The sequence below is a fragment of the Monodelphis domestica genome, chromosome 3 (genome assembly GCF_027887165.1).
Source record: "Monodelphis domestica isolate mMonDom1 chromosome 3, mMonDom1.pri, whole genome shotgun sequence".
Classification (NCBI taxonomy): Eukaryota; Metazoa; Chordata; class Mammalia; order Didelphimorphia; family Didelphidae; genus Monodelphis; species Monodelphis domestica.
The window spans coordinates 33,246,297-33,269,972 of record NC_077229.1 but is presented as its reverse complement, the minus strand read 5'-3'; the positions used below and the strand labels follow the sequence as shown (position 1 = coordinate 33,269,972).

Sequence of the window (23,676 nt, the reverse complement as noted above, 5' to 3'; positions counted from 1 at the left end):
TTTTTAAAGAAAGAAAAAAAAGAAAACCCAACAACTCCCATAGTTTTTTTTTTTCCTTGATGTCTTTTGGTTTTTGGACTCTCATTTATTCATTTATTTATTTTTATTTTTTTAACCCTCACCTTCCATCTTGGAGTCAATACTGTGTATTGGCTCCAAGACAGGAGAGTGGTAAGGTTTAGGCAATGAAGGTTAAGTGACTTGCCCAGGGTCACACAGCTGTGAAGGGTCTGAGGCTAGATTTTGAACCTAGGACCTCCCGTCTCTATTCATTTATTTTTTAAGCATCCTTTTCTCTTTAAATTTGAGTTCCAGATTCTCTCCCTCCCTCCCTCCTACCACTTGTCTATCCGTTGAATAAGATACCAATTGTACATTTGAAATCACAGCACAGTTAAAAAAAAGCCAAACTACTTTAGTTGAATTATTAGTCAACTAAAGGCATCCTGATAATTAATATTCTTATTTTAGGTAACTCAGTAGCTCTTTATCACTTGCCAGAAAGTGACTTCTGCAATTCTCAAGTTACGTTAATGTAAATTGAAAGAGGCAAGTTGTTTCGTTGCTATGCAAAAACATCCTGTTCTCAAGGTTTCTATTAATAAGAGGGTATCACTTTTTGATATTCCAAATGCTGACTGACCAGATTATTTGCACATATTTCTTTTGTTAACTGCACTGTTTTTTAAAGGAAAAAATGCAAAATGTGGCCTCTCACATAATTTGCCATAAACAACCCCAAAGCATTTAACATCAGACTTGTCACACATGCCTAATGGAGGGCCTTGGCTTCTTGCCCGTTCAACAGATCGGATCATTTCTATCACTTTCTCCGAGTTAAAAAACAAACAACAACAGAACAAAACTGCCCATCATATTGGTTTAAGATGCAAATATATAAAATGCAAAAGCCACACATGTCTTTTGTGTCACTGACTAAACAAATTGGGATTTTGACCATTGGCCAATAATGGCGTATTTTGGACTTCCTGATCCTAAGTCCATCCATGAGTGGGGGAGGTTCATAAATATCAAACCCCAACTCCACCTTCTCGACACGTTCTAGAAGAATGAGGTAGCACAACGGATAAGATAACAACTGGAGGCGTCCAGTAGGACTTAGAGTTGGGGAGAGCTGAGTTTAAATCCTGCCTTGGACATTTAGATCTGTGTGGTTCTGATTCTGGGGAGGTCACTTAATCTCTTTCAACCACAGTTTCCTCATCTATAAAATGGAGAGGACTAAAATAATAACACTTACTTCCCAGGGTGGTTGTGAGAATCAACAGAGAGCATATATAATCAAAAGCACTTTGCACACCTTTAAGTGGCATAAATGTTTTGTTGTTCTTCTTCAGGTGTTTTTCAGTCATGTCTGTCTCCTTCTGGCCCCATTTGAGGTTTTCTTGGCAAAGATACTGGAGCAGTTGGCCATTTCCTTTTCCAGCTCATTTTACAGATGAGGGAACTGAGGCAAAAAGGGTTAAGTGACTTGCCCAGTGGCACAGCTAGTGTGGAACTTTATCCACTATGTCACCTAGTTGTTTTATATATACATATTAGCTATATGATCATATAATATAGAAAGATATCAGGAAAGGACGTTGGGGCAAGACAAGATCTTTTCTCAGGACTTCCCTTAATACTTGAGTAGAGGGGTGCAATGGAGTCATCTTGAGTTTTCTCTTACTAGATAGCTATAGTCAATAACCCTTCTCAATATCTCTCTTCTCTGCCAGAGCCCAGGCCTACCTCCTCTTTTCCTTTCTCTAATTGCCCTTCCGCCCATCTCCTTCCACTCTGCTTTTAGATGCTCAGAATTTCTAACTGGTTCTGAGACAGCTCTTCCTTTTTGTACAAATTTGGTAGGGTAGAACAAACAATAACTTTGATTAATTCAAGAAGGTGTATAGGCCCTGTTCACACTCCGTTCTGATTGACCGATTCATCTGAGAAGTGTTCTTACCCAAGAAAGGAAATTACATTGAAGTCAGGTGAGATAATTGATGGAGTCTCACTTTGTACATTGACGTCTTCCCTGGGCACCCAGTTGGTAATGACCTTCCTTAGGTTTCTCAAAGCACTTTTTTGGGGGGAATTTTGTGAAGTATTCACTACAAAAATGTCTATTTTAGTTGTCTTTGTGCCTGTCCCATTCTCCTACTAAACCATAAGCTCCATGACAGCAAGGACTATGTCCTATCTAAATTTTATCAGATAAAATTACATATTTTGGGCCTAAGCTATTGCTCTACAGATGGCAGTGTTTGATATTTGTTGGATGAAGAAACCCTAAATATAGAGGATGGCTCATCTCTTTCGTCTTCTTCTCAATTCAGGAAATAGTTATTAAATGCTTACATTGTTCTAGGCTCTGTGCTAGGTGTTGGAGAGACAACGATCTCTCCCTTCCATTCCCTTGCCAGTAATTTTCCTAAAATACAGGTCTGTTCCCATCAGCATACCCATATTCAAATTCCAGGAGCTTCCTATTACTTCTAAGTTTGATTCTCATGTTTGATGTTAAAGCCTTTCACAACCTGGTCCCTTCTTATCACTTATTTTCCCTCGCCATATTCTCTGATTCATCTATCCTGGGCTGCTTGCTCTTCCACACACAGGACACTATCCCCCAATTCTGTGCCTTTGCACCTCAGCTGGAAGTTTGGGTCTGAGATGCTCTCTTCCATCTGCCTCTTGGCATTCCTGCTTTCCTTTAAGACTCAACTTAGATTCTGCCTCCTGCAGGAAGCCTTTCTTGATTCTCTTTCATCCTTTCACCAGCTAGTGCTTTGCCTCTGAGATTCTCTTCCATTTGTACCATACATATCTTGGATGAAAATTTGTATTTGTACATAGTCTCCCCCACTGGAATGTGAGATCCTTGAGGGCAGGCATCCCATTTCTGAGTTTCTTTTTAGCTCCATCCCTTAGCACAGTGCCTGGAGCAGAGTAGATTTTTTTTTTGTAAACCCCTTACCTTCTGTCTTAGAATTGATACTAAGTATTAGTGCTAAGGCACAAGAGTGGTAAGGGATGGGCAACTGGAGTTAACACAGCTAGGAAGTGTCTGAGGCCAAGTTTGAACCCAGGACCTCCCCTCTCTAGGCCTGGCTCTCTAGCCACTGATTTCTCCCACAGAAGAGATTCTTAATCAATGCTTGTTCACTGAATGAATGACTGATATGAACACAGAGAAGGATAGTATCAGTGTAGCTAATAAGGGGCAAGGGACAAGACAGCCCATAAGCTCCTAGGAATATCTGAGGGGGAGGAGCACAAACAGCTAGGCTGGACCATCTGGGACAGCAGCCATTTCTCTGGTAGCTCTCTGGAGTACTTTAGGCTGGCACAGTTGTTTAGAGCACTGAGTTGACGAAGCTCGTTAATCAATTCCATAAACAGTCAGGTTTCGTGATCACAGATAGCGGGTAGGCTGACCTAAACAGAGACTGGTATAGACAGTCTCAGCAGAGAAAACGCCTTTTGACCAACACAGTTCAGTTTCTTCTCTGAAGTTTATACTTGGTTGGATCATGGACTTCTCTGGCAATCTGATGGGGTCGATGGACCCCTCTCCTGAGAATGCAGAGAATGACAAAGGAAAGCAATTCTATTGCCGTGTAGTTATCAAAATATTAAAAGGAGAAGCTCATGGACTCCAGGACAAGAACACCTTTCTTAGAGAGTTGCCTAGAGCATGGGGAGGTTAAAGGAGAGTCACATAGCCAGTACTTGTCAGAGGAAGAACTTGAAACCAAGTGTTTCTTGCGCTAAGACATCTCTTCCCATTCTACGTGTCTACTTTTCACGGTCATAACAAGCATGTCTACTTCAGCCTAGTTGTCATTAAAAAAAAATCCTTATCTTTTTCAATCACCAAAAATCTATCATCTGTTGCTCACGTTCCTCTCCCTTTCTTTAAAGAAAGAAAAACAAACCCCTGGTTACAAACATTTATCGTCAAGATGAACCAAATGTCCACATTGGTCATATCAGCCGGTGTTAGCAAACACATCCACAAAATCAACATCACTATAAGAACACATAAAAGCCTAATGGCTGAACAGTAGCGTCATCTTATCACATGGGGATGACATTGCAAAAAGGAAGCACAAAAACAATTTGAGTGCTTTTGAGTTTGATCGTGACAGACCAAAAAAAACCCAACCAAACTCAACCAAACAGCATTAAAAAAAAGGGGGGGGGCTGGTTATAGACATTTATGTTTCCTTGGGTAAAATGCATCCCATGTCACATTCTTCAAATCCCTAGGAAAAGAATTTCCAATAGTTTCCCCTAAAGAAAGCAAAAGCCCCAGGCTGCCCACTTCCTCCAATAGCAAACTCTATTTTGAACTTGCTGGGCTTTTTAGCTTTAACCTGAAATTAAAAGCCAAACTCTGATGCCACAGTCTAAATAAGAGAGGAGAAGGGGTTGTGCTGAAACATGACAGCGGCAGCCAGATTAGACTAATCAGAAACATACACCCTAATTATACTTCATCTCAGTCTCATAGATGTCTATAAGAAACCAGAGATGATAACTTTAGGTTGTATAGAGTTTGTGGCCAACAATCATGACCCATCTGCCCAACAGAAGCTTCAAGAACCCTTGCTAATTGCTCAGTTTGAGCAAGGGAACCATGATACTCTTTTTTTTTTAATTCAAAGATATTTTATTTTCCCAATTACGTGTAATATTTTTCCACATATGTTTTCCAAAATATAAGATCCGAATTGTCTCCTTACCTCCCCTTCTTCCCCCATCCCAGAGATGGCAAGCAATTTGATCTGGGTTCCATATTGGTCATTGTTGTAAGAACAGCTTCACATAAAATGAACCCCTCCAAATAAAACCATAAATAAACTAATATGAAAAGTTGTACACTTTGGATCATACCTTTTTCTCTGTGGCGTAAAGTATACTCTCTTGCTTGGACTCATTTCATCATAAATAGGTCATTTTTTCTTTTCCTTCTGTAATGGCCCCAGCTCTCTTTGTTCAGTATACCTAGAAGAAGAGAAAGAAAAATTGGAGATGTTAATGATTAAGGAGTTTACAAAAGTAACACTATAGAGTTCAGATTTCATCTTTGCCTATTGTTTGTAGTTCCCACTAATGGTGAGTGGGATGCAGCCATGAGGTACCTGGGACGCTTGAGTAGAGCCTTAAAGGAAACAAGGGATTCTGTATGGTAGAAGAAGGGAGAGAGTGTATTCCAGCCATGGGGAATGTTTGAATAAAGTCACAAGGATAGTAGATGGAAGATGGTTTAGAAAAGAAAATATCTCATTTTAGTTTTTCTTTCTTGACTCCTCTCCCTGCTTCATCCACAAACAAAAATGAAATTTTTAGTTGGGAGAGAAAAGGGAGAGAATTGGATCAATTAGTGTTTTAATTCCAGAATCTGTTTTGTCTCCTTTGAAACCATTACAACTTTGAAACTATGGCTGCAAAATATACTCAATTTAACAGACAGGTAAAACTTTTCAAACTTAAGACCCATGATCTCTAAGCACCAAACTCAGGCAATCGATTTTAGTAAAGAGGCAGAATTGTGAAAAGGAAGCTGGAAAACTTCTGATATTTATTAGTTGTGTGAAATTAGAAAAGAAAAATTAAAAATTTCTCTCTCTGAGCCTCAGGTTCCCATTCTGTAAAATGGGAATAATGATACCTGCAGGGCTAACCTTATAGGTGATGAGTATGGAACAAATGGCATAAAATGCATATTAATCAACATTTACTAAGTACTTATTATATTGAGAAGCTAGGCACAGTGGAAAGTTCTGGGTCTAAAGTCAGGAAGACATCTTTAGTTCATACCTAGCCTCAGACCCTGATTGTGCGACCCAGGGCAAGTCACTTAACCATGTTTGCCTCAGTTTCTTCATCTGTAAAATGATCTGGAAAAGGAAATGGCAAACCATTCCAGTATCTTTGCCAAGAAAACCTCAAATGGGATGATGAAGAGTCAGACACGAATATCAAAGGAATGAACAACAACAAATATGCCAGGCATTGTGCTACTAAAAGAAGCAACAGAGCCCCTGTCCTCAAGGAACTTCTAATCTAATGAGAGAGACAACATACACAACAAGCTATAGAGAAGATAAATAGAAAATATTGAAGAGAGAGAAGGCACCAGAAGTAAGAAGGTTTGGGAAAACTTCCTTTAAAAGATGGAATTTTAGTTGGACTTAACAGAAATCAACAATGGTTAAAGTTAAAGTATTTCCTTTTGGAAAATTTAAATTTCACCCCATGAACCCGGCTCTTCAGTATATTATGTCTCAAATGAAACACACTGGTTGTTACGTTAAATGAATCAAGGACTGCTAAACCTCTAACAATGCAGTTTTAAATAAGTTATTAACTAGAATCTTAGGACCTTGATTAACTTCAAATGCATGAGTGGTTCATTCCTAGAAAATAGTTTACTCACAGTAGGAGCGAAAGTCCTTGTATTTATCTTTTCTCCAAATGCTTACTCGAAACATGGCTTTCTTAAAAAACATTCCATTTCTTTCTGTTCTTACATAGCACAGCTACTCCAGTTTAAGTGGTCCGAAAGGAAATACATTAAACCTTAAAAATCTCAAACCACTTTAGCCTCCTGTTTTTCTGCAATATGTTTAAGGCCCATGTGTATTTGACTGATGTCTTTTTGGTTCTCTACATTTCTAAGAAACATCCTCTCTCCAATTCCCACCATGAAGGAATTAAAATAATCAATTTTAACTTTCCACCAACCCTTCTCTCATGCCCCTGGCGCCATACTTATGGACTCACAATTTTTATCTTTAAAAAGACAACATCTGAAGAATTTATTTCAAAGCAAAACAAGGTGCACAAAAATGATTTCCTCCCTCCTTCACACCACGTAAGCCCACCAAGAAAATAGGAGGGTGTCAAGAATGGAGTATTCCAGATCTTTTTATCCATCATTCAACTGAGTGGCTTATTTGGACCCGAGGAAGAGATTTTGCCAAGGATGTAGCATCCGAAACCATTCTCTTTACCTTACGACATTAAGAAACACCAGTCTTCCAGCAACACTAATTAACTAAATTATTTTTTCCCCCAAAGGTATACCTATTGAATACCAAGGAAAAAAAGCACTTAAAAGTTGGAAGCCCGCACCTCTCTACAGACCAAGTTGGACACCAGGTGATAAGTTATTTTGGCCCACAGCAACATAAGAAGATGGTCTGCTCAAGGCACAAAGGGGTTGTGATCTGTGTTGTTGGAGAAAGTGTCCACCATGGATGAAATCGGGAAACCTTTCAAGTTTGATAAGCTAAACTGAGTCACGCAAAAGAGGGATTAGCCTTATTCTGCTTAGTTTTAGAGGGCTGAACCAGATTAGTGGGTGAAGCTACAGGGAAAGCTAATGTTTGGCTTAAAGGTGTCCTAAAATAAAATTGGCTGGCAATGGATCAGTGGACGGTGGGCAGGAGGGGAGGTGCTCTTCAAGAGGGCACTTAGTGAGCTGCTTTCTAAGGCTACAGTGAAAAGGGCTTATTTATGCTTGAGGCAAGAGTCACATTGGGTCATTTCTGGCTCCCTCCAAACACTAAGGTTCCATATTGTTTTTCAGTTGTTTTAGATGCATCAGACCCTTTATGATCCCATTTGTGGTTTTCTTGGCAAGGATATTAGAGTGGTTTGCCATTGCCTTCTCCAGACCATTTTATATATGAGGAAACTGAGGCAAAGTGGGGTGAGTGACTTGTTCAGGATCCCACAGCTCATCATCTTTGAATTCAGTTCTTTCTGACTCCAGACCTGGTGCTCTATTTGTGGCATCACTTTGCAGCCATCAAGATTCTGTGAATCTCTGATACACTTGGGAAGCAGAAAGACGTGCACTGTTATCTCTCCTTTACAGAGAGGGGAAATTACATGAGAAAAGGTGAAATAAATTGCCCAACTGGTATATGGATTTCCAAGTCCAATGCATTTCTCAAAGGATCATAGAATCACAGATTTGGCACTGGAAGAGATCTCAGAGGTAGTCCAACTGCTTCATTAAAAAAACAAACCCAAACACTTTTACCTTCTGTCTTAGAATTGATGCTACTATTGATTCTACCACAGAAGAGAGGTAAGGCCTAGACATATGGAGTTAAGTGACTTACCTAGGGTCATACAACTAGGATGTGTAGGAGGGCAGATTTTAATCTAGGACCTCCTGTCTCTAGGCTTGGTGTTCTTCCACTGTCCTGCCTCGCTGCCCATCAACAGGTTCTTTTTGCAGATGAGGAAACAGGCTCAAGTAGGGGAAGTGATTTGGCTAAAAAGGGTACTTATATAGTAACAACAACAGAGGTGAGATCTGAACCCAGGTCCTCTAGTTGTAGAGTCAGGGGTATGTCTACTTTCCTATTTTGCCTCACTATTAAGACTATTACAGAAATCAAAGTGGAATCTTTGGGTCAAGTCCCAAAATCAAAGTTAGAAAAAGAATAAAAAACGTTTCCAACAGCTGCTGTGTTCCCTTGCCTTCAAGTCTTCTGCCACTTTGTTTCATATGTCTAGAAGCTCATCTTAAAACTCAACGGAGGACAGCTAGGTGATACAGTGGATAGAGTGCTACTCTTGAAGCAGGAAGACTTATCTTCTTGGGGACAGCTGGGTGGCTCAGTGGATTGAGAGCCAGGCTTAGAGAGGGGAGGTCCTGAGTTCAAATCTGGCCTCAGACACTTCCCAGCTGTGTGACCCTAGGCAAGTCACTTGACCCCCATTGCCTAGCCCTTACCACTCCTCTGCCTTGGAACCAATACACAGGATTGATTCCAAGGCAGAGGGTAAGGGTTTAAAAAAACTAACTCAATGGAAATATCCACTGGTCCATGAAGCTTTCTTTGACCTCAAGTCCCTCCTGCCCCACGCAGTCATAATCTTTCCCTCCTGATCCTCCAGTCTTAATTGATGGATATGTTCTAGGATGTCTTCCTCCTGGAAGGCTGGATCTGGGTCTCACTGACATTTTGGAAGTTCCCCAGCATTTAGCACAGTGTTCCATGCCACTCTCGGGATGAAACCAGTGATTTCATAGGCATAAGGATCTCCGAGTAAGGAAGCTGCCCCTGCCAATATATAGATGCTGGCTTTGCATACTTAAAGAGCTGAACCTGGGACACGGAGAGGCTGATTTGTCCAGGGTTATACAGTTGATATGGGTCTGAGAGGAATGAGGAAACCCATTTTTTCTTGAGTTTAAGAGCAGTTCTCTCTGCTCTGCCATGGTTGCCTTACTTTCTATAGCATTTAATTCTTATTATTTAATTAGTTTATGATTATTAAATATTTAAATTGTATTTTATAAAATTAAATGTAAAATACTTAAATTTTAAAATGATTAAATGAAACATTTCTAAATTAAATAACTAAAATTATAGGAATAATCAAATAATAACAATATTTAACAAAAATAATCATTATTTTTTGGGGGGGTTCTTTTTAAAATACTTCATTTGGGTGTAATACTGTTAGTCATATACTGTGCTGTGATACACCAGGAACACTGAGCTCTTTCTGCTTAGGTAGGGCATTGATAGTGATTTTTCAATGAGTCTGAGCATGGCAATAACGTCAAGAAAATTTTTAAATATTATATAACCATACTATTGTTAATCATAATATAATTGATGTTATTAGATATTGTTATAATTGTATAGAATATAATTCTATAATATTATTTATAATTATTCAATATTAATTTGATGACCATGGTATTATATATCACAATATTATTAAATATTATTATAACTGTATAGTATATAATAACACAACCATAAATGATTTATCATAATTATTAAATATTATTCAGTTACTTAATTCTTTTTTTTTTTAAACCCTTACCTTCCATCTTGGAGTCAATACTGTTTGGCAGAAGAGTGGTAAGGGCTAGGCAATGGGGGTCAAGTGACTTGCCCAGGGTCACACAACTGGGAAGTGTCTGAGGTCAAATTTGAACCTAGGACCTCCCGTCTCTAGGTCAGTTACTTAATTCTTTTATTTCTTGAAACAATTGCTAACTCTCAAACTCCCAGAAAAATCATCTTTAGTGACCGGCAAGAGTGGAATGTCACTGGTGATTCTGAATACAGTGTGTGATTGACAGTATTGCACCAAAGTAAAATATCTAAAACAAATAAACAAAAAAATAAAATAATTGTGATGACTTAATAAATGGTTGTTGAGTTCGTTCCAAGTGTGAATTTTGAATAGAAGAGAAAACAGCTTTGGAGGTTCTGTCTTCCTTCTGCTAGTCTCTAGGTGGCTCTTTTTTTTCAAGGTAAGAAAATCACTTTTGTGGTATTATATTTCACTTTGAGAGTAACCCAGAGACTGGAGTTGATTATTAATGTCCAATTATGATCACTATTTCTACATGCAAAGAATATTGATGGAGCAAGAGACTTTCCTTCTGTCATAGGAATTATAACCCAAGAGTATTATGTCTGGGTCAACCTATGTGAAATGATGTGAAGAAGTGATCTAGAATCCACTCACTGGGTCTTGACCCAAAGAGAATCAAGGTAAGAAACTGACCCAACGCAAGTTAAAAACTGCCTCACTGGGATCAATGCAAAGCCATTTTCTTCCTCCTTTAAATAATGATCTTTGGACTGGTGAGGGAGGGAAGAGTCCTTTGGTCCTATTAAGCCAAGCGCTTGGCATCCTTGCTTCCTCTGATGCTTTGAAACGGGGCTCACCACTTGTAGCTATCAGAGCTTCTGGAGAAAATAAACTGCCCTGCCCAGCAGTCTGCAGTGAATTGGCAGCTACGCTTCCCTCTGCCATCCTCACATCCTCAGATTTGGACTTGAGAAAAGATATTGCAGGAAGCCTTTGCATAAACTGTGAATGATTCTGAAGAACTCAACAAGCCTTTGAAGGCTCTCTCTCTCCTACGGTGGTTTTGTTAGACATCCAGTTTCTTAGAGAGGTCAAAAAAGCTTGACTGGTTGAAAATCCACAATGATGATTCACTCTTAAGGCAAGAAAGGTCGTCCTCTTAAAGAGAACATTAACTCCTCTTAAGTGCTCATGGCAAGCCCTGAACCTAACCCCAGTCTATCTTTCCAGCCTCAAATGAACATTATTCTCCCTCCTCTACTCTGGGGTCCCTACTCACAACACTCCATTTCCCATCATTGCACCTTTGAAGTGGTCACTCCCCAAGCTAGGAATGTGCCGCTGCCTTGTAGAAGAATTTCCTTCTTCCTTTAAGATGCAGCTCGGGTGCTAGGTGGTTCCGTGGCTAGAGTGCTGGACATTTTCCTGAGTTCAAAAATCTGGCCTCAGATACTTACCTCTGGGTAAATCACTTAATCTTGTGTGCCTCTGTTTCCTCATTTACAAAATACGCCAGAGAAGGAAATGGCAAACCATTCCAGTATCTTTGCCAACAAAACCCCAAATGAGGTCATGAAGAGTCAGACATGATTCAAATGACTCAACAACAAAGGGATTCTGAGAAGGGAGGGAGTTTCTGGCATGGACGTTGGCCATCTATCTGATTGCATGTGGAGGCAGGAGGCAGAATGTCCAGTTTTATATTCTCATATTTGACCTCATCAGCCCCCATGGATTTGCTGATTTCTAATACAATACGGTTCTGACATCTCTCCATCCAGGGCTGGGCTTTCTCCTGAGCTCCAGTCTCATGTGACCAATTGTCGAGTGTATATTCTCAAACCCAACATGTCCAAAACAGAACTCAATATGTTTTCTGCCAAACCCAATCCTTTTGAAAACTTCCTTGTTTCTGTGGAGGGCATCACCTAGGCTCTCAACATCAGTGTCATTCTCAATTCTTTACTCCACGGAGCCAAATCTCGTCATTTCTACACACACGCCATCTTTTATATCTGACCCCTTCTCTCCATTTGTACAGTCATTACCCTAATGTAGACCTTTTGTCTACTTCTGCAACAGCCTTTTGATGCTCTCCCTGCTAAAGTCTCTCCCTACATCAATCAACCCTCTACATGTCAACACCTTCCCTTTTCACCCACCATAAACTCCAATGACTACCCTATTTCTTTGAGGATTAAATAGAAATTTTTCTGTTGTAAAGCATTTAAGGTGCTTTACAACCAGGTTCTAGACTACCTTTCCTGTCTTTTTCTACATCGTTCCCTTCAAGACACTGTGTATATAGTCCATTTGCCCACACCTGGAAAGCATCTCACTTAGAATCCAGTTTTCTTCATGCCTCAGTTCAGATGTGACCTTCTGCATGTATCTTTTTCTCCAAGTAACTGCTTTGAACATAGCTTTATATGTCCATATTATCTCTCCTGATGGAAAGGGAGCTCCTTGAATTTAGGCTTGGCATTTCCCTTTGGATCCCCTAGTGCCACACAGAAGACACTTAGTAAATGCTCATTGATTTATTGATTTTTGAGGTCCTTAAAGGTCAGACTGCAGAGCTTGTATTTTATTGTAGTGCCAAGGAAGATTTTCGAGAAGAGAGGTGACACATTCAGTTGTGTACTTTAGGAATATTATCTTGGAAGCTGAGGAGGAAGAGTTGGAGAAGGGAAAGGAATTTGTGGAATGGTTATTTTATTTATATAGTTTATATAGTTTATATAGTTCAGTGCAAGGCACTGAACTATATAAGATCATGGATAAGACATAGTCCCTATTACCAAGGTGTCTACAATTTAATAATAATTTACATAGGACAATTAATCGGATGGTACAGTAGAGGCTGTGGGGACTTGGGAGTTGGGGATTTGTTGTCTTGTTGTTTCAGTCACACCTGACTGTTGACGAGCCCATTTGGGGTTTTCTTGGCAAAAATATGAGAGTGGTTTGTCATTGCCTTCTCCAGCTCATTTTACAGATGAGGAAACTGAGGCAAACAGGGTTAAATGACTCAGCCAGGGTCACACAGCTAGTAAGTGTCTGAGGCTGGGTTTGAATTCAGGAAGATGAATCTACCTGGTTCCAAACCCAGGGCTCTATTCACTGTGCCACCTAGCAGGGAATCAGGAAGACAAGATTTCAAGCATCACCTCATTCACTTACTAGCTGTGTGATCCTGGGCAAGTCAATTGGTTTCTGTGCTTCAGTTTCTCCCTCTTTATATGGGCATAATCATCACACCAACCTCCCCAAGCTGTTGTGAGGATCAAATGAGATAATATTATAAAGTATTTCAAAGTGGTCTATAAATGCTGGCTATTATTATGACCCAATTAGATAGCATATGTCAAGTGCTCTCCTTAAAGTACTAAGAACACACTAGCTCTCTATCACTTCAAGCTTTTTAAAGTCCTTTACATACATTATTTCATTTGATCTTTACAGCAATCCTTTGTGGTAGGTATACATGAGTGTAATCTCTTTCATTTCATAGAAGAAGAAATCGAGGTCTGGGGAGTGTTGTCTTGCCCAAGGTCATATAGGTACTGAATGTCAGTGGTGGGATTTGAACTCAGGGCCTCCTGCCTCCATAGCCTGAGTTCCTTATACTGAACCATGCTGGTGGGTTTTGTTGTGAACATACTGAGTTTCAGGTACCAGGGAAACATCAATTATGTACGGCAGGCAGTGATAAGTGCCAGACTAGAGCTTCAAAGAGAAGATCAGGCTAGAGATAGAGCTCTGAGAGTAACTGACATGGTGGTGGATGCTGAAGTCAGGGGGATGGATTTGATGTTCAAGGCAATAGAAGTTCAAGTTAGAAGCTGGAAAAAATGTCAAAGGTCATCTCCTAAACAAAGACTAGATAAATGTCAAACTAAAATGTTCATCATATCCCCATATGATAAAAATTATCATCATTATCATCATAATAAATATCATCCGTGTTTCACGTATTAAGAAACAGATTAAATAACTTCTCTACAGTCACAGAAATAAGAATCTGGTGCAAGATGAGAAGGGATGAGAATATGATCAAGGGCAGCTATTAGGGTTCAAATCTGCCCTCAGACACTTCCTGGCTATTTGACCCTGGACAAGTTACTTAATCATAAACACCTAGTCCTTACTGCTTTTCTGCCATGGAACCAATACTAAGTATTGATTTTAAGACAGCAGAGGAAAAGGGTTTAGAAAAATACAAAAGAGAATATGACTGAAAATACTTCCAGACATGTGAAAACCCATAGAGTTGTATCGTTTAGCCTAATTTTATTTGCTCCTGATTCCAATGAAATAAAAAGATTTCAGCATCATAGGTTTAGAAATGAAAGGACCCAAGAGGCCATTGAGTCCAACTCCCTTATTTTGTAGATCAGGAAACTGAGGCCCGAGAAAGCTTAAGGGGTTTTTCTAAGGCCAAACACATTGTAAAAGGGAGGGCTCTTCCATTTAAATTTAGGACTCCTGATTCCTAATCCAGTTTTCTTTCTGCTGTACTAAGAAAGGGCCTCTTGACTTTGGGAATTCAAGAAAAATAATACAATTACATAATAATGTAGCATCAAAAAAGAACTAAATTATATCTTAATTGCTAAATACATCTGGACATTTCAGAAGTTACATATTCATGTGCATTTTACACTCACAGATTCAGAGAATGTGTCTGTTGACATAATATATCGATGCCTTTTGGTACAGTAGAAAGAGGTCTTGTGTTGGGACTAGGTCCAGAACTCTAACTTCTATTCCCAGATCTGTCCATTAGTGTGGAACCTTTGGTGAGGTTGTTTTTCCTCCCTAAGAAAGTTTCCTATCATCTCAGAGCTTGAAGGTGAAAACTGTGATCTTCTGGTCCAATTCATGTTTGAGAACCCCTTGTAATATATCAAGGAAATACAGCCTCCACCTGACATAACTGCTAAGGTAGCCAATTCTACTTTTGGACAGCTCCATTGGACGACTTTCATTTATGTCATGTTAAAACCAGCCCCTCTGTAATTTGGCTCTTCCAAGGTCAAGATGTTCCATTTCTTGGATCTGGGCATTTTTCTCTGGCTATTCCTCCATGCTTGGAACGTTCTCCCTTCTTAATTCTTCCTGTTGACTTTCCTGGCTTCTGTTAAATACCAACTTAAAAAAAATCCCACCTTTTGCTGTAAACCTACCCCAACTCCTCTAAGTTTTAGTGTTCCCTGTCTGTTACTTATCTTCTATTTAAACTGTAGGCAGCCAGTTTTAGATGTATTTGTTTGCATATTGTCTCCTGTATAAGTTGGTAAGCTCCTTGAGGGAAGGGACTGTCTTTTGCCTCTTTTTTGCATCCCCAGAACTAAACATGATGCCTGGCACAAAGTAGGCACTTAATCAACATTTACTGACTGATTGACATTGCTTCTTTTGGTATCCTCTGAAGCCAAGCAAGGAAAAAAATACAGCTCCAACTTCAGCAGTCCTACAGCTAGAATGTCCCATACTTTGGTCTTCTTCAGGCTAACTTCCTTGAACAAATTCCTCTTTTTGGGGGTTAGAGACACACAATAGATTGTAAGCTTCTTGAGGTCAGACTGTTTTTCTTTCTCATATCTGTATCCTTAGGGCTTTACACAGTACCTGGCCCATAATAAGTGCCTAACCAATGTTTATTTACTCTTGTGATAGTCTCCAGGGTTTGACCATCTAGGATACTCATCTCTGGATGTGAGCCAGCTTCTCAATGTCCCTAAAACATGGCTTTTAAGACTGAATATATTTGTAAAATGAGGAGGTTGGGTTAGATAAATAGCTTTTACAGTCTTTTCCAGCTCTTAAATTCTAGAAGTCTCTGAATTCAGAATCATGGGCTAGTTACCAAGATAGCCTATTCAGATTCACAGAAGAACTTCTAACCAGCATTCCTGGCAATCTTAATTGTATTTATTCAAAGGTTACACAAAAGAAAAACCTGCCTGCTAAACACCTTTCACCCCTGCAAATTTTACCTGCCACCATTCCCTCAATATCTGAAGAAACTATAAGAGAGCCCTATATTTATAACTTCTGACTTCCTGCTACCAGTTCACAGTGCCAGGCAGTGGAGATAATAGGGCATGCAGAAATAAGAGCTTTGAAAATAAACCTTCTTACAGTTAATGAAGGATTATCAGACATGCAGTTTTTCTAAAATGTCACTGCTATCAGCAAGTTCTTTTGTTTGTTTGAGGTTGTTTCTCTCCCACTTCCCTGTCTAGTGCCCTAAAAAGAAAATTTGCTTTATTGTATTCAAGTTTAAGGACCAAAAGGCACTGAAATAAAATCATATGAAATTAAATCTCTTTCTCTTTTTTGGAAAAAAAGGTTTGCGTGGCACTACCAAGTTACTTTGGACCAAAGTTAATACTGAGTTTGACTCCCTCTCATTTTACATATGAGGAAACTGAGGCCTAGGGAAAACAATTTGAATTGCTCAAGGTCACACAGTTCATTAGTGGAAGAATTGTTACTGGAAAAGGATTCTCAGATCTCCTTTGGATGCTTTTTTCATTACCGCCATCTTTATTTTATGGGGTTTGGAATCCATTGCTTAGGCCTCCCTTCAGACAGTGAGAGTAATGGAAATATTACTCATGACAGTTTATAGGACTTTAATCAGTTGTTTATTAAGGAATTACAGGATTTTCATGCCATTTGGTCTTTGGCACATGAATCAAATCTTGGAATGAAAAACCTCACTGCATGAAAGGTTTTTTTTTTTTTTGGCTGATATAACATTAAGGGCATAATTCTTTACCTAAATTGCTTCAGCTATTTCACTGGGCTTTTTACTAATGTGATGGAATGAAATGGTAATTTCTGTTTAGTCAACTATGATAATGCAATATTTGACAGTGACGATGGAGATCTATTTTGGGTTAGAAACTTAAGTGGTGAGTTTAAGTTGTAATAAATTAAAACTGGCTTCTGGTAACAAGGTGATTTATAATAGGGACAATATGTAATATTAATTACTATAATGGACATCATTAAATGGTCTTGGGAATTATTCAGTGAGTGAAAATATTTCAGAAACCATTCATCTGAAAAGTTAGAAAGGATTCCATCTAGGACCCAGGAATTCATTATCACCCACTTAATCTTTCTGAATTGTTTCACTAGGGGCAAATGAATAATTGTAGGCTGCTCTCCTAAGAATTTCATTTCAATTCCTATTGCATTTCTTTTCAAACATCCTAATGGCAAATTACTGGTCAGTAACTAAGGATGGAGAAGACACTGAGATGAGAGTCCAGTTAGTAGCTATAATATTTTTTTTTACAATGCTTTAAGATTTATTCTGAAGTTCTTTTATCATAATGGCCCTCTGAAGTAAGCAGGACAAGTATCATCATTCCTGTATCATGAATAAAGAAACAGACTTGCTATCAACTTCCTCTTGAATCCTGGATTAAGGGATTTGGGATTTTGTTAATATTTAATTCAATTCAAGAAGAGTCTATAGTGTCTACCCTCAAGAAACTTACATTTTCCCACTCTCTTCTAGCAACTATAATACTTGAAATGCTTTAGGGTATACCATTGGATGTGTCTACTTTATGAAAAGCCAATCTTGAAGCCTGGAGCCCCTTGCTGCATTTCTAATGTCAACACTTTTATTTGCTTCCAATTTTGCCTTGCCACTGGCAATTATGGCAAGCTTTCACATGGGCGGTCATGGCACATGTTGGAGCAATGTCCTCCCGTTGCAGGCTGCCTCTGGATTCCTTAGTGATTATATCACTCATGAGTTTAGGATTAACCCTTTCTAAGTGGCACACAAGACCAAGATCATTACAGTTAACTCATAAGTCAACACGAATCATAAACATTAAATACTTTTCCCAAATAAAATATCCTTTAACAAGTGATCTGGAATTTTAGAATGTCAAACTACTTTGAAGTTTTATAGAAAGTAGAAAGATCACTCACTACTTGTAGCTAGTATGCAGAATATATTTTGCATAATATATAAATCAAATAAGATGACAGATTCAAGTGAGAACTTCGTAAACCTTAAAACATTGTTAATATGATATAATGTTAATAATAAAGAGCATTATTCTAGAATTTAATATTTTTCATACTGTAATACAGATGTCCCCTTGTCTCCCTTGCCCTATCCTAAATGACACTATCATTGTTGAAAGATAAAAATATCCCAATATCAAGTAGATGCAAAGTATGTATTGACATGAACTCAGAAGACTTCTGCACTCCAACAATTGGCCACCCTTCTCTATTTAAACAAAATAAAGAGTAGACTAAGGACAGGGATAAGGACTGGAATTGTGGCTTTATTGGTACAGGGAGCTTCCTGAGGAGGAAACTCTCTGCCAGGGCTGGTCTCCATACATTTCTTCCCATGTTTCTATCTATCTTAGCTTCACTTCATTAAAAAAAAAAGGAAAAAAATCTTGAAATATCAAGTTTGGTATCAATTATTATTGTCAAAATATTACACATAGTATCTATGATTATGTCATCACAAAAATGACTTCTCTAAGGACAGAGGGAGTTGAGATTATGGAGTTTCTTCTAACTTTTACATTTCATCAATGGCCAGGTGCTATCCATCCTACCTCCACAACATATGGGCATCATAGAACAATAGATTCCAGGTATAGAAGGGGGAAGGGATCTCAGCTATCATCTGCTCTAATTCTCTCATTTTACAGATGAGTAAATTTGGGCTGAGGGAGGTTCAAATGTCTTGCCAAAGTCACACAGGCAGCAAGTATCAGAGGTGGGAATGGAACCCAGGCCCCTGACTGCAGGGTCAGGGTTCTTTCCACTGTACCACCTATATCTTAAATCCCTTCCTGCCTTTCTAGTCATTCTGTCTCTACCTTAGTTGAGGTCCTCATCACCCCTCTCTTCATTATGTACTAAATTGGTCTATTCTCATCTTCTTACTTTCTCTTATCAGTCCTCTAAACTTCTTAAAACCTGTCAGATTTAAAACTCAAAATATAATCTTGTCAACCAGTCCTGCTCAAAAACCTTTAATGGTTCCCTATTGCTTTTAGGATTAAAAACAAATAAATCTTCCTCATCCTGGTGTTTTGAGCTGCCTCTCCACAAGTTGGCTCCCACCTACCTTTCCAGTCTCATTTCATATTGTTTCTCTACATCCAAGGCATATTTCCAACTTTTGGACATATAACTGGACTTCTGCAGGTTCCCTATATGCCACATTCCAATTAGTCCCTTCTGAGTCTTTGCAAAGTGGTCCCTTATATCTCAGATTACCTGGAATACCTGGCTTCCTTCAAGACATATTCCCTGGGTCATCTCCTTTAAGAATTTTTCTACTCCTTATTCCCACTTAGTTATCAGCACTTTCCCTCTTGAGGCCCTTCTTTCTTACTTTGTATGCTGGAGAATATTTTGGAGAGTCCCTTGGACAACAAGGAGATCAAATCAATCAATATTTGAACTTAATTCAAATACTGAAGCTGAAACATAAACACTTTGGCTACAGAAGGAGAAGAGAGGATATATTGGAAAAGACCCTGATGTTGGGAAAGATTGAAGGCAAAAGGAAAAGGGGAAGGCAGAGGTTGAGATGGATAGAAAATGTCAGAGACGGATAGAAAATAGGAACTCGGACAGACTTTGAGAGAGAGTGAAGGGCAGAAGAGCCTGGCATGCTATGGTCTATGAGGTCACGAAGTGTTGGCCATTCTGAACATCCTGAACAACAACACTCATATTATATTCCCCACTAGAAGGTAAGTTCCCTGAGGCCAAGCGATGTTTCATTTTTTGTGTATCGTCAGTGCAGAGCAGGCATACTAATCAATTTGTTGTATGGGTTGGAGAGAGAGCTTATATCGCTGAATTTTAAAAGAATCAGACCTCTAAATAAAATAGTTGGGACAATCAAGAGAGTATTTAATAGGTAGGACACTCCCATACCTCTACCAATATTGTGCCACTAATAAAAACTAATAAGAATGTTTTGAACCAGCTAAGAGGCCCTATGCATGAGGGAGGAATCAGTGATTACATCAGTGTGGGAATTCCTTGTATGGGAACTCCTAGCAACTGTGACTTAGCAGAGAAGTCTGAGGGAGGTGCTTGACCCACAGAGAGGTTGTGACTTGTCTAATGTCACCTAGCTAGTGGGTATCAGAGCTAAGATTTGAACCAAGGACTCCTGAACCCCAACAACTGGCCACACTGCTCTATTGAACCAAAATAAAGAGTAGACTAAGGACAGGGATTGGGCCTGGAGTTGTGGCTTTATTGGTACAAAGAGTTTTCTGAGGAGGAAACTCTCTTCCACCAACGCTGGTCTCACATATCGCTTTCTCTCTTTCTAGTCATGTCTTCTCTACCCTATTTTTGTGTTTTATTTAACTTGGGGTCTCTGAACATAATTAAGAACACTCAAATTAAGTGACTAAGCCAGAGTTGCATAGTCAAAAAGTGAGAATAAATAAAATAGTTGGGACAATCAAGAGAGTATTTAATAGGTAGGACACTCCCATACCTCTACCAATATTGTGCCACTAATAAAAACTAATAAGAATAACTAACATTTATATAGCTCTTACTATGTGCCAGGGGCTGTGCTAATTACTTTACAATTAACATCATATTTGATCCTCACAACAACCTTGAATGGTAAGTGCTATGATTACTCCCATTTTACAGACAATTAAATGAAGGCAGAGATCAAGTGACTTGTTCAAGGTCATACAGCTAGTAAGTGTCCAAGGCCAAATTTAATTCAGGTCTTCTTGACTCTAGGCTTACTGCTGAACTGTGCCTAATAAAAAAAGGATAGAGAGGAATCACCTAGCCATCAGAGATCTGCTAGGAACTGTAAAAGGGTGTTAAATATGAAGAATTCTCAAGAGGTGTCCAAACCCTGACTTGTAAAACTCTTCAGGGGAGGAGAGAAGTCAGATTCAACCACAAATATCTTCCCTCTTTTGAAGACACAAAAGAAGTGGCATTTAGGGATAACTGCTCAATCACTGGAAGGTATTTAACATTTCTGAGGCTGAGACCCTGTTTAGTACCAGACGACCAACAAGAGAAGATGGGAGGAGTATTCAGCAGAAAGGCAAAGAATTACTCCCTTTTCCTTTCCTTTCCCTTTTATAGACTTTACAGATTTACATATATTTCTAGGGTATTAAGCCTATTTCATCCAGTGTCCATGAGGACACAAAATGAGACAGGAGCTCAAAAGGCCAAAGATGGATGTAGTCCAATCATCTCATTTCACAAATGGAGGAAGTGAGCTCTTGAGAAAACAAAGGAGAAACAGAAATTATGTTCCATACTTTGATAGTCAGTGAGAGGGCTCAGTGGATAGAATGCTGGGCCTGGAGTCAGAAAGACCCAAGTTCAAATATCCTGCCCCAGACACTTCCCAGCTGTGTGACTTTGGGCAAGTCATTTAACTTCATAATCCACTGGAGAAGTAAATGGCAAACTACTCCAGTATCCAGTATGCCAAGGCAGCAGGGTCATGAAGAGTAGGCCACAACTGGAAGATAGCAATTACTTGGATGCATACATATCTATATTGACTACCTAGTTGGAATTTAAAGAGTCCTGGTTCTAGAATTAAGGACCCTGGATTCAAATTCCATTTGTGATGTCTGTTAGATACCTAGGTTACTTTGGGTAAATAATTAACCTCCCGGTGCCTCCGATTGGTCATCCATAAAAAGAAGTCTCTTCCAGCTTGAGATTTGTGCTCCTAAAGTCCTTTTTTTCCCAAGGAGTGAACAGGCTGAACCCAAGTTTGGGGTTGAAATTTGAATTACCAGTACCTATAGTATATATTTAAATTTTTTTTTAAATTTTATTTTGTCAAGAACATGCCTATAGTATATTAAGAGGAATGGTTTTATGGAGGAGAGGCACTGATGAAGAAGGTCTCTATTACCCCAGATCTAGGAGGTAAACATTATTTTCTCCATTTGAAGGATGCTGAAATTTTCAAGTGATCTAAAATGCCATTTCAATGAATGTAAGAATGCTTATAAAAGCAAAATGAAAACCAGTAGCTTTTCCCCAAATCCATAGAGTTCAAAATGTGGTAAATTCCTAAATGAAACATGGGACTTGCTATGAATTCCATTATAGAAGGATATGAAATTTAAATGTCTTAATTATAAACTTTTAAAAAGCCTGTTAAAGAGAATAAGTTTTATAATATGTAAACTGTGGAAATGTCCTCTATAAAAGTCAGCATCTCCTCCTCGTAGAGTTCTCAGCGTTGAATCCTTGCTAACCTTTGTTGGCAGAGTTTTAAGTCTAATATTAAAACATTCCCTTTATTAAGGGCTCTGATGCTTTTTCATTCAGAAGATCACAAGCTCTGGCAGTTCTGACCAAGCCTGAGCAGAGGCTCAGTGACAGATTCCATGTCTGTTATCTGATGATCAGACTAGATAAGCTTGGTAAGGCTTATCATTGCCAGGCTGCCCATAGGAGGGGGAATGTTTTGGTCATGGAAATTCTAAAAACCATCTATCAGGTTCTAGGTTCAGAGCATCATAGATTTGGAGCTAGAAGGTCATCTAATCCAGTGACTTTCCAGTGACTACCTATTTTTCCCTTAGATATTCCTGTTAATTGTACTTGTGTCTTTAAGAGACAAATGGAATGTTATAGACATGCTGACTTCAACTGTCATTTTGGAAATACTATCCAGAGTGATGGCTTGAGAAAACCTGAAGAGGCTGCCTTCCTACCATGACTAGACAAGCTGAAGAAGACCAAGAGGAAGACCATGGAGGCATCTTCTTTCTTGATTCTCATCTTGTGAAGTGGATGCCAAGGATTCTTGGGAAGAGATTTTATTTTGCATCCTCAATGACCTCACTGGTATGAATCTGTGTTCTCAGAAGGCAAGAGAAGTCACCTGTAGTGAAGGGTTGGCTTGGCTTCGGCTTTGATCTTTCTTACAATGAAAATACTGTAAAGAATAATCTATGCCACTGATAATTTATTTCACTGTTAATATGTTGCACATTTGGTAATATTCATTTCATCTTAAGATTTTAAGGGATTTAATGTGTATGTATTTATGTATTTATTGTTCAGTCATTTCAGTTGGGTCTGACCCCTTGTGACCCCATTAGGGGTTTTCTTGAAAGAGATATTGGAGTGGTTTGCCATTTCCTTCTCCAGTTCATTTTATATATGAAGAAATTAAAGCAGTGTACATGTATATGCTATATGTTACATAATATAATATATATATTAGTATATAATAAACATAAAATATATGTGTAAGAGACAGGGAGGACAGAGAGACAGTGCAAGAAAAGAAACTACTAAATGAGAGAAAGGAAGTTTCTCTGATTTATGAAATTTGTGAAATACTTAATGAATGGGGCTGGAGGCTTTGAATGTAGTAGACTGGGAGATATATTAAAATTTTATAATTATTAAGTATAGAAAAATACTTCTGGATTACCTTAGAACTCAAAATGATTAGATTAAATATTGAAATGAATTAAGTAATGGACTAAGAAGTGACCTCTAATTTCATTTCATTGAGCCTTGTTACATTTTTTTTTTAAATCCTTACCTTCTATCTTGGAATCATTACTGTGTATTGGCTCCCAGGCAGAAGAGTGGTAAGGGCTAGGCAATGGGGGTCAAGTAACTTGCCCGGGGTCACACAGCTAGGAAGTGGCTGAGGCCAGATTTGAACCTAGGACCTCCCGTCTCTAGGCCTGGCTCTCAATCCACTGAGCCACCCAGCTGCCCCAACATATTTTTTTGATGGATGAGTAA

At 38.8% G+C, this 23,676-nt stretch overlaps 1 protein-coding gene and 1 long non-coding RNA gene across 2 annotated transcripts in view; one reads left to right on the top strand and one right to left on the bottom strand.

The window, feature by feature from the left end:
• Nucleotides 1–23,676, bottom strand: part of TAOK3 (TAO kinase 3) — a 234,314-nt gene that overhangs the window by 134,941 nt on the left and 75,697 nt on the right. Inside the window, 1 exon segment of the mRNA XM_007490318.3 lies at nucleotides 4,903–5,013. The gene's annotated coding sequence lies outside the window, so the exon portion shown is untranslated.
• LOC103103453 (uncharacterized) lies at nucleotides 21,398–22,862 on the top strand. Its single transcript, XR_466087.3, has 2 exons — nucleotides 21,398–21,828; nucleotides 22,494–22,862. It is a non-coding gene; the product is annotated as an uncharacterized LOC103103453 (long non-coding RNA).